Raw genomic sequence first — 12,441 nt, 5'->3', positions numbered from 1 at the left:
GCATCGCTTGCGTTACTGGGTCCCACTGCTTGCTACAAGCCTGATCTCTACTTGTTCTTGGCCCTGGTCTATCGATTAATTTCTTGCTCAGAATGTGCTGACATCACATATGAAAGAGGAAATGGATCAAAACACTCCACAATGTGAATGTTCCAAAATCCCTCTTTATGAAGCACCTCCCACAGTGCCAGGTCTTGGGTCTGCATATTCCCCACAGGCACTCATGATGTGTTGTGTATGAGGTATGGTAACAAAGTGGTGATGTTGCTGAATTTGTAACCCACAGTACTAGACTAAAGGTCCAGGTACATGAGTTCAAACCCCACCACAGTAGCAGAAGAATTTAAATTTATTTATTTAAATAAACCTGGAATAACAAAGTTAGAATTGCTAATGGTGACCATGAAATGACTCGATTGCTGTACAAAACCCATCTGGTTCATAAATGTCCTTGAGGGAAGGAAATCTGCCACCCTTACCCAATCTGGTCTACATGTTACTCCAGACCCATAGCAATGTGGTTGACTTGGATATGGCCTTCCAAGCTACTCAGTTGCCAAAAAGGTGGCAATTATGGATGGGCAATAAATGTTGGCCTTGCTAGGCATAGCATGTCCACGTAAATGAATAAAATATTAGAAAATCTGCCCACATAACTCAACCTATTTAAGACAGAGGACCAGAAATGGGTCCTTTGCACTTCAATTTGACTGAGCAATGGTTTTGACTTTAGAAAATGGAAAGCAACAAACGACCACAATTTACAAAATAAAGGCAGAGGGAGTAATTTTGATAGCGAGGATAGTGAACCATTGCTTTCAGCCCACAGCATTTCATCACAAGTAAAATGTATTTGTTATATCAGAGAATGTAAAATGGGAGGAAAAGTTCTGAATAGACTGGGAGCAATTAAATTAAGAAATTACAGAGTGGATTGGGGAGTGTATTTGGAAATTGACACCAAAATGGATAATTTCATGAAGCCTTCGTTAATTCGGAAATGAGAAAAAACCATGAAGGCAGACTAGGGGCAAACTCCATATTTCCTCATTTCCTTTCTGTCTCTCAATCCTTTGTTTCTTCAGAAGACATCTCTAATATCCTTGTGAGTCCAGTTACACTGGTCAGTTCAATGGGCTATTGAGTTACCTGTTCCTAAAAACTATTAACCCTCGAGGATAAAGAATTCCACTTGATCCAGTCTTGCTCCTCAGTCCCTAATTATGTCCTTTTTTAAAACTTGAATGCTTCACCACTAATTCATGCTTGAGCTATTCTTAACAAACCTAGCAAGGCCTGAGTGATAATTAGGAATGAGAAGTTGTGAACGGGTTCAAAATGAAATAATTGCAACTCAAAAAAAGAACGAATGCAGCCGTGACATTTTTCTGGTTCAAATACATTCAACAAGTTTTCTGAGCAAATGCTAGTCTGAGAAGGTCTGGGAGTTTTAATTTCATCCTTTCTATGATTTATTTCCTTGAAGCGAGGTTTCATTTATTTTACGAATACAATGTGACAGATCATTGTTGGGCCATCTTTAGGCATGGACTAAATATATCACAGAATGGAGTTACTCATCTTGGTGAAAACAGAAATTTTATTTTGGAAACTTTTTTTTCAGGACGATGGGCATTGTGTTTCGAGCCCGGCCGGGGGACATGGATTTATCACTGCGGGTGGATCTGTCAGACCCTGTGTTATGAAAAGTTTTCTTGCATATATCTAGAGTTATGTGAAGGAAGAAGGAGCAAGAATTGGACCAGTTAAAAGTAGAGTGAAACCACTTGACCGCATTCTTTTAATACAACTGGAAAGTTGCCAAATTCAAGTGTGGTATAAAACCGGAGAAATTAAGATGGGTGATAAAAGCACATCAATAACTTAATGCACCCCCCGGAACTCATAATTTTTAATTTGCCATTTCAACATAACTTTGACCTATTTAAAATACATCTCCTGACCAAAGAGAATTTGAAAGAATCAGTTAGAACAGGCTTTCCATTTCCATCCACCTCCCTCCTCAAATGTTTGAGTGGATCTGGGTCAGGTATCAATGGAAAGCAACTTGCAGTACACCAGGTTTCCACTGTCTTCCTGCCTCAGGGAGTGACTTCAGCTAATCACCTATAACCTATCATGGCCCAGTGGAAAGATCAAGCCATTATGTGTGCTGATAAAATTATATTTAAAGCTTTAATTTCCAGCCTGAGTGTTGTTAAATTTTAATCCATAGCTCTGGTGCAGCTGACCCTTTTGATGCTGCGCCCATTTTAATTGCTCCAACAACACTAAAGAAGCTCAGCATCATCCAACAAAGGACAAAGCAGCCCACCATGATCAGTACTCTATCCACTACCTTCAACATTCACTCCCTCCACCACCACTGGCAGTGTGTATCTTCTCATTCACCAAGGCTCCTTTGACAGTGCCTTTCAAAGCTGCGACCTCTACCATCTAGAAGGACAAAGGCAGCAGATAGATGGGAATACCACCAATTGGAAGTTCCCCTCCAAGCCACTCACCATCCTGACTTGGAAATATATCCCCGTTCCTTCACTGTCGCTGGGTCAAAATCCTGGAACTCCCTCCCTAACAGCACTGTGGATGTACCTACACCACATGGACTGCAGCGGTTCAGGAAGGCAGCTCATCACCACCTTCTCAAGGGCAACTAGGGATGGGAAATATATGCTGACCCAGCCAGCATCACTGCCCACAAAGCAATCAATACATTAAATTTTAACTCATATGCAATGGAGGCAAATTCCTTCTCTGTCCTGTTAAAATCCCATTCGAAAATGAATGCAATGGGATCTAAGTGGGATTGTGCTGTTTATGCTCAAGGAGTTTATTTAATTATTTACATTATCCAGAAAACTCTTTCCATCCCAGTAGCCTCCTGACCTCTATTCAACTTTACATTGACAGATAGATAATTTCATACTTAGGTTGCGCTGGAGTTCATTTTCATTCTCATTTACCATGAAGGCAATGGCTCATGTTTGATCACCTTCATGTATGAGCTTGACAGTGAGTATTATGACAGCTGAACCTGATTCTGTCTTCACAACAGGCCACACAGGACAATGACCAAAGCCACTCAGTATTGCTAACACTTCTGTGAACAGCCAGTTAGATTTGGGACTATGCTTTAATTTGTACAATATATTGGATTAGATGCCAGGGAGCAATGTTCATTTAATTTCCTTTCTTTTACCCCTTTATCTCTTTGCCTGCATAATTGTCCCAAAAAAACCAAATCGATAACAGAATCAGGAGTGCTGGCAATGCTGGTCACTAAATTGTGATTGTGAATGAAGAGTCGTAATTAATTTACTTCCCCGCCCTAAGACAGGACTGCCAATGTCTAACAGCATGCTGGCACAATTGTGCAAAGGTTTAAACTTAGCTTGGCTATAAGGTATCAGTGGGTGACCATTACCAACAGAACCGCATAGAAGGCACCATCAAGGCTAAAGAGGAGGAAACTGAGTAAGAGGAAAATGCAGTAACTTAATCCAGCAAATAAGTTGTTCTCAAAATGTTATCCACAAAGAACAATTCATACAAAAATGTTGAAGTCATGAACATGCTACTCTATCAATCCCAGATCCAACAGTTAAATCTATGACTTCCCCAACAACAAACCTGCTGCTGCGTAATTTCTAATTAATTATATGAGTCAGCATGCTGACAATCCCAGCACAGTGCTGACCACAGTGTCTCCTGCATGGCACATGTGCTCCTTGTTAGTCTTCTCATTAAGCACTAGCAGGACCTCTAATTAAATGATTCAGAAATAACAGAGCCCCACAGGGCAAACACCTGCAGAAAGCACTCCTCCTTGCTTTCTATGAGATAGTAATTAGTTCTACAGGGTATCTCTTGCCCTACTTGGGCCAGATGGTGTTTAACATCCTGGAGTGATTGGGATATAGATCTAGCTGCAATAAAGAGAAAAAAATAATGTATGGAAAATGTTAATTCACAAGATAGAGAATATTCGATCCAGCCCACATCAACACAATCTCCAAATAACTTATAGCCAAAAGCAGTAGCTTGGTAATATTTAAAGACACATAAAACTGCACTCCACACATTTCCCTAGTAAAAGTGTGACTTGTGCTTTAAGTCTTGAAAAAAGTGGGGCTTTCCCTTTTAAGGATAAATTACTCAAGAGAACAGTTCAGCATTTGAGAGAAAATCTGACCCTATACTTAAAATGAGTTGGCAATCATTAAATGTCCTTGCTGACTATAGATGATATCTTGATGATCTGTCACTTTTTGCCAATTTATTTATGAAATAATTTCAGTTGACATTATGCTCTATGATCACAGAGTTGGTTCTGAATCATTCAGGATATAGTCACTCTCCAGTTTTCTAATCGTTCACACCTTTACATTCTGTTCCACTCAGAGGTCTTATTTCAGACCAAGATCTGTTGAAAGTGATCTTTCGTTTTCTCTTGATGTCAAATTTAAAACATGGAGATAAATGATTAAATGCTGATAAGGGCTGATTTGCTGTTAGTAAATGAGAATGAGAAGAACAAATCTTGCACAATTGATTATGCGCTTGTGAAATGAGAACAAAGTAGACATTCTGTTGCATTGGCTTTGATGTCCGTTTTAACAGCTGGAAGCCAATGAAGTACAATCTAGCAGGGATAGTAGTTATTGATGGTAATTACATTGTTCTTTACAGATTCTTACTTCAAGAATTCTTTGAAGAAGAAAAGAAGTAACAAGCAACAGATCATACTGTAGTTAGATCTTTGCAGATAACCAGCTAAAGTCTTATGCCTTCAACAGATAGATTATATTTGGTACATTTGCAGTAATTTTCAGCTTCACTGCTTGGAAATAAAAACCATGCGAGTTCCATAACAAGCAGGAGATCTGCTCTCTGCTCAACTAGTGAAAGTAAAAATTAGCCTCAATATTTCTTGTGACGAGCAGTCTACTTTTAATCTTGCTTTTGTTCTAGTTTTTAATAAATAGACTGTTTACTCCTCCATGTCTAATTTATTTCCTTCATCTCCAGAGGGACTGACGGATGTTTGGATAATTATTCACTGATTTCAGCCTCTCCTGGACCTCACCGGTGAGCTCAGAGAGATAATGTTCACAAATTACAACTCACAGGATTAACAATTAAGTCAAGTCCACAGCACAGAAACAGCCCTTTCAGCCCAACTAGTCTGTGCCAATATTTAGTTTCCACTTGAGCTCCCCCCGTGCCCCCAGCCCCCTCCTTGCTTCACCTCGCCCTATCAGCATATCCTTCTATCCCTTTCTTTTTTATTGGAGCGGCGAGACAAACAATCACCAGCAGCTCCAAGAAACAAAAATTGTGCCTCCGAAATCTCTTGATATCGATTCCGCACGGAAAAAGCACAAGGGCCTTGTCCATGTGCTATTCACAGCAAAACCCCTTGTGCTTGTCCAGCTTCCCCTTAAATGTGCATCTGCAATTCCTGAACCGCCCCCTGTGGTAGCAGGTTCCACATTCTCTGGATAAAGGGGATTCCAGCCAAACTCAAACACTTGTGCACTGAGACTAATTGTCCTGGCCTGACTGAGGTCAGCCACCTTGGCACAGCCTGAACTGAAACACTTCTGGATTGTCTGGTGCTGCACTAACAAGCCAACTTGCGCATTTAGTCACTGAAATATCCAGAGAGGTTTTTACTGTTTTAACAAAACACAGAAACAATCTGTTTCTTTTCACTCTTTATTGAATGTCCATGTTAGTGTCCAGTGTTGTACTCGCCGCTATGTGGGACATGACTGAACCTGCAGGCTCAACTGGCCCTCTCTTCTAATCATAGTAAAGGACATTGTCCGAGATCACTCTCAGCGAGGACAGTTGAAATGCTGTAGCTGAACTCAAAGCCCTGTAAGGACTCTGCCTGCCCTCACCCTGAGATGGACAGTACTGACTCTGCCCCTTTAGGCCCCTCATTTTCTTACCGGACTGACTTGGCTGACTGTCCTTCCCACTTCATTCATTTCACTCCTCCATTCCTCCAACCCCATTCCACAATTCCCTTTAACGCTGACTCCCCCTTGCCGGTCCCAAGCCTCATGCAAGCTGGCGTTCTGCTGTTCAGCTCCCTTATGCTGTAGAGTTCAACAAGAAAAACAGAAAATGCTGGAAAAGCTCAGCAGGTCTGACAGCATCTGTGGAGAGAAAGACAGAGTTAATGTTTCGAGTCCATATGACTCTTCTTCAGAGCTAAAGAGAAGTAAAAATGTGATAAAATTTATACTGTTTAAGGGGGGTGGGGCAGGTGAAGCTGGATAGAAGGGCAGCGATAGGTGGGGGCAAAGGAGAGATTAACAAAGACGTCTTGAACAAAAGGTCAAAGGGGTGTTAATGATAGTGGTTCTGGCTAAAGGAGGTGCTGATGGTGACATTAAGGTCAGAGAGCAGAATGTGATAACAGCAGGTCAAGGGTAAGCACTCTGGAAAGAACAACATGAACAAGTGACAGGTGGCCCTTGTGGGGTGGGGTGGGGGGAGGGGACAGTGGTGGGAAAAAAGATAGAAAATAAGGTAAAAAGGTGGGGATTAAAACAATGAAAAAAAATGAAAAAAAAATAAAAAATAAGTAGATAAGAATACAAATGAAAAATAAAAATGAATATTGAAGAAAGGGGATAAAACAAGGGGAGAGGATGGAGGAGACAGTTCATGATCTGAAGTTGTTAAACTCAATATTCAGTCCAGAAGGCTGTAAAGTGCCTAGTCAGAAGATGAGGTGCTGTTCCTCCAGTTTACGTTGAGCTTTACTGGAACATTGCAGCAGGCCAAGGACGGACATGTGGGCGTGAGAGCAGGGTGATGTGTTGAAATGGCAAGTGACAGGGAGGTCTGGGTCATGCTTGCGGACAGACCGAAGGTGTTCTGCAAAGCATTTGGTCTCTCCAATGTAGAGGAAACCGCTTTGGGAGCAGCGAATGCAGTAGACTAAATTGAGGGAAGTGCAAGTGAAATGCTGCTTCATTTGAAAGGTGTGTTTGGGCCCTTGGACGGTGAGGAGGGGGGAGGTAAAGGGGCAGGTGTTACACCTTCTGCAATTGCATGGGATGGTGCCATGGGAGGGGGTTGAGGTGTAGGGGGTGATGGAGTGGACCAGTCTGTCCTGGAGGGAATAGTCCCTACGGAATGCCGACAGGGGGTGTGTGGGGAAGATGTGTTTGGTGATGGCATCATGCTGGAGTTGGTGGAAATGGCGGAGGATGATTCTTTGAATGCGGAGGCTGGTGGAGCGATAATTGAGGACAAGGGGGACCCTATCATGGTTCTGGGAGGGAGAGGAAGGTGTGAGGGCAGAGGCGCGGGAGATGGGTCGGACACGGTTGAGGGCCCTGTCAACCACCGTGAGTGGGAAACCTCGGTTAAGGAAGAAAAGAGGAAAACCGCTGACCTCAGACACAACTGCAGAAAACCAACAGGTGAACACCACCTCTAAACAATCATGAACTGGGTGCCATGATGCTCCCGTGTGCTGCTGACATTATCTTGAAAGTGAGACTTTATTAAAAGCTGTTTGACGTTAATGAGTATTCATGACACGCAAACCTACGACAAGAATGAATCCACCACAGGCCGGCGTGAGACTCAACACGCGCCAACATGCCACTGACTTTAACTCTGCACCTCGATACGCCATCGGGAAATCATAGTTTCCACATCCCATCTCACTAAGTCACCCCACACATCACATTTCCTGCCCTTCTAGGCTCCATAAAATTCCACCCCCTCTCCCCACCCCAGTGGAGATAGAATAGTCACTGAAATATTTAAAAGAAATTTCTTTACTTAGGGATTGGTTGGAATGCAGAACTTAATACCACGTGCAGTAGTTGAGATGATTAGCGTAGCAGAAGTTAAATGAGAACATGAGGGTGAAACAAATCGAAGAATATGCTGATTGGGCTGGATGAACTAAAGTGGGAGGAGGCACTTTTTTGATTAATTCTTTCATGACATGTGGGCATCACTGGCAAGGTCAGCATTTGTTGCCCATCCCTAATTGCCCTTGACCTGAGTGGCTTGCCAGGCCATTTCCATGGGGGTGGTGTGGTCTGGATTAAAAGTCAGGGCGGGCGACCCTGGAGGAAGTGAGGAGGCTGTCGGATGCGGAGACACGCCAGGTGGAAGACCTGCCTCAGGGGCCAGCTCTGTGTCCAAAAAAAACATTAAAAAGAATAAAACATCCCTCCAGTCCTCACCCCCACACACCCTCCCCATGCCCATCCATGTCAATCCATGCCACCTCATGCCCTGTACCCACCTCCCATGGCCCCTCATATCATCCATGCCAACCTATGCCCCTGTACCTACTCCCATAGCCCTTTATAGTCTCCGTGCCAACTTATGCCAACCACCTACCACACTTTTCTCTTCACTTACCATGCCAACTCACCCAGTATCCACCATAGGCAGACCTCATGACCCATGTAGGGATGAGAGAAAATAGAATTCTATAAAATAACGTTCTAAGTGTCTATTGCGACTCCACAACGTTGAAAAAAACTCTCATTCAGAAAACCCATTTATTCCACTTACAATCCTTTAACTACATAAAACTTGATAATAACATTTCATTCAAGTGCACAATCCTTTATAGCAACAAGCAATGGAATTTATAGTCCCACTTCAAACAGTCCGTTGCTACTTGTAGCTGTTAAACTGTGAAATGGCAGGCACCCTACTGTGATATTGGATAGTTGTGAAATCAGTCATGCAGCAGTCATGTAGCGGTAAGCCCTCGAGTTTATGTTAACAGACAGAGTCAAATAGCAAACAATGTTTTTTTATATATAAAATAAAAATAGAAAATTCTGAAAAAGCTCAGCAGTCTGGCAGCATCTCTGGAGAGAGAAACTGAGTTGACATTTCAAGAAACAGAAAGCCCTGAAGAAGAATCATATGGACTCAAAACACTAACTCTGTTTCTCTCTCCACAGATGCTTCCAGACCCGTTGAGCTTTTCCACACTTTCTGCTGTTATTTCAGATTTCCAGCATCCCCAGTATTTTATCTTAAATATATGCTTTTATGTTAAATTATATTTTTAAACAGACCTGCCACTTTTTTCAAAGATTTAAAGTACAAGACTTCGAAATGCCTTGACAGCTTTTTCAGTTCCCTTTGACAGGTCCACTTGACACTTTTGACAGTTAATTTTGACAAGTTTGTTGAAAGTTCCTATAAGCTTGACAGTTAAAGAATTTATGCACTTTTTATGTATATTGATGTCTACTTTTAATAATTCCAAACTTAACTCCTTAACTTCACCAAAGGACACCTGACCTCCCCCATAAGTGTCCCAGGACCAGGCTTTTAGCAGGTACAAGGGGAGAAAATCAGCAGAGGCATTAGTGGAGTACAGACAGTGCAGGGTGGAGCTTAAGAAAGCAATTAGCAGAGCAAAGAGGGGATATGAGAAAGCGCTGGCTGGTAAAAGTAGGGAAAATCCCAAGATATTCTATAAGTATATCAATGGGAAGAGGGTAACCAGGAAAAATAGACAAGTTGCAAAAAATGTTTTGGATTGGGGGAGAGTGGATTTTAGTAAAATAAGGCAGGAGATGGCCAAGGTAGACTGGGAACATCTACTTGTGGGGAAACCTACAGAGGAACAGTGGGGGGTGTTCAAAAAGGAAATGGGGAGGGTACAGACTCAACATGTTCCCTCTAGGGTGATAGGAAGGAGTAACAAGCCCAGAGAACCATGGGTGACCAGAGATATTCAGGTTACGATGAGAAGGAAAAGAGAGACTTTTAGCAGATACAAGGGAAGCAAATCAGTGGAGGCATTAGTGGAGTACAGACAGTGCAGGGTGGAGCTGAAGAAAGCAATTAGGAGAGCAAAGAGGGGATATGAGAAAGCGCTGGCTGGTGAAAGTAGGGAAAATCCCAAGATATTCTATAAATATATCAATGGGAAGAGGATAACCAGGGAAAGAGTAGGGCCCATAAGAGACCAAGGGGGCAATCTATGGGTGGAGCCAGAGGACATCACTAGAGTATTGCATGAATACTTCACATCTGTCTTCAGCCAAGAGAATGAGGATGAAGGTATCGAACTCGGGGAGAGAGACTGCGAGGTTCTTAAGCAAATTGATATTGGGAATGACAAGATATTGGAGGTGTTGGCAGGCTTAAAAGTGGACAAATCTCCAGGTCCGGATGATTTGTGTCCCAGACTGCTGAGGGAGGCAAGGGAGGAGATCACAGGGGCTCTGACCCAAATTTTCCATTCCTCTTTGGCCATGGGGGAGGTGCCAGAGGACTGGAGAACAGCTACTGTGGTTCTGCTTTTTAAGAAGGGTTGTAGAGATAAGCCATGGAACTACAGGCCATTGAGTCTCACGTCAATGGTAGGGAAACTATTGGAGAAAATTCTGCAGGAGAGTATCTATCTCCACTTGGAGAGGCAAGGTTTGATCAGGGATATTCAGCATGGCTTTGTCAGAGGGAGGTCATGCCTAACAAATTTGATTGAATTTTTTGAGGAGGTGGCCAGGTGTGTAGATGAGGGTAATGTAGTTGATGTAGTTTATATGGATTTCAGCAAAGCCTTTGACAAGGTCCAACATGGGAGACTTATAAAGAAGGCAAATGCACATGGGATACAGGGTAATTTGATAAGGTGGATTCAAAATTGGCTTAGTTGCAGGAGACAGAGGGTGATGACAGAAGGATGCTTTAATGACTGGAAGCCAGTGTCCAGTGGCATACCACAGGTATCTGTGCTGGGATCTATTATTTGTCATTTATATAAACGACACAGATGACTATGTGGGGGGTAGGATTAGTAAGTTTGCGGATGACACAAAGATTGGCCGGGTGGTTAACAGTGAGGTTCAGTGTCTTGGAAGATATGGACGGGATGGTCAAATGGGCAGGTAAGTGGCAGATGGAATTTAACCCTGAAAAGTTGAGGTGATACACTTTGGAAGGAGTAATTTGACAAGGAAGTATTCAATGAACAGCATGACACTAGGCAGTTCTGAGGAACAAAGGGACCTTGGCGTGTGTGTCCATAGATCTCTGAAGGCGGAGGGACATGTTGGTGGGGTGGTAAAAAAGGCATATGGGACACTTGCCTTTATCAATCGAGGCATAGATTACAAAAGTAGGGAAGTCATGTTGGAGTTATATAGAACCTTGGTGAGGCCACAGCTGGAGTATTGTGTGTAGTTCTGGTCGCCACATTATAGGAAGGATGCGATTGCACTGGAGAGGGTGCAGAGCAGATTCACCAGGATGTTGCCTGGGATGAAACATTTAAGTTGTGAAGAGAGGTTGAATGGACTTGGGTTGTTTTTGTTGCAGCAGAGAAGACTGAGGGGTGACCTGATGGAGGTGTACAAGATTATGAGGGGCATGGACAGGGTGGATAGGGAGCAGCTGTTCCCCTTGGTTGAAGGGTCAGTCATGGGGGGACATAAGTTCAAGGTGAGGGGCAGGAGGTTTTGGGGGAAGGTGAGGGAAAACTTTTTTACCCAGAGGGTGGTGAAGGTCTGGAATGCGCTGCCTGGGAGGGTGGTGGAGGCGGGTTGCCTCACATCCTTTCAAAAGTACCTGGATGAGCACTTGGCATGTCATAACATTCAAGACTATGGGCCAAGTGCTGGTAAATGGGATTAGGTAGGTAGGTCAGTTGTTTTTCACGTGTCGGTGCAGACTCGATGGGCCGAAGGGCCTCTTTTGCACTGTATGATTTTTTTATTCTGTGATTCTGTGACCAGATCCAATGGTGTATCTCACCTCTCCAAAAGTGAACCCTGGCTATCTAAACAAATCCACAAAGTTCACATCTGCTCTTATCAGGTCCAATCTGCACACTTCAGGTTTCACACTCCAAGACTAGCAAAATCCGACTAGAGTGAAGGCAGCTGATGATAGGAATGACCATCTGCCTCTCTAAAACGTGTGTGCGCAAAACTGTTGCCATTCCCTCCCTCTCAAAAATGGGAATTTCCGTGTTTGGGGCAGATGTACGATTTTGACCACTTCCTCCATTTTCACCATGATGGAGAGGCTTTCTGCGAATAAACTCATGAAGACATTTTTAAAAACTGAAACTGTTGTGAGGTGACCCTGTTCAAGTATGTCTCACACATCATGACTTCCGTGCACTGATAGATCTTTGAGGTGTATTGCGACAACTTTGGTTTGATACTCTCCCAGATACTGCGAAACATTTTCCATCATTCTTGTGCCTCTGTGATTGAACTCATGTTGGATAGAGTATGACATTTGGTGCCTGGTGGCTGGTATTTGGTTTTTCCTCCTACAATGTCTTGGGTTTATTACAGAGGTGTTTAAAGACCTATTCTCTAAATACATTTAATTGCCCAACTTCTGTTTCTATAATCTTGTCAATCAAGAGCTGGACAAGAGCGATTTCTACCC

General features: G+C 43.0%; 1 non-coding gene across 1 annotated transcript; it reads right to left on the bottom strand.

Moving 5' to 3' along the window:
* Positions 1–5,310: 5,310 nt before the first annotated feature.
* Positions 5,311–5,445, bottom strand: LOC144686179 (U11 spliceosomal RNA). The gene has a single exon (XR_013577876.1). It is a non-coding gene; the product is annotated as a U11 spliceosomal RNA (small nuclear RNA).
* Positions 5,446–12,441: the final 6,996 nt, after the last annotated feature.

This window comes from Cetorhinus maximus, chromosome 10, assembly GCF_964194155.1.
Source record: "Cetorhinus maximus chromosome 10, sCetMax3.hap1.1, whole genome shotgun sequence".
Classification (NCBI taxonomy): Eukaryota; Metazoa; Chordata; class Chondrichthyes; order Lamniformes; family Cetorhinidae; genus Cetorhinus; species Cetorhinus maximus.
The sequence above is the reverse complement of the archived record's forward strand: the minus strand, read 5'-3'. Positions and strand labels throughout refer to the sequence as shown.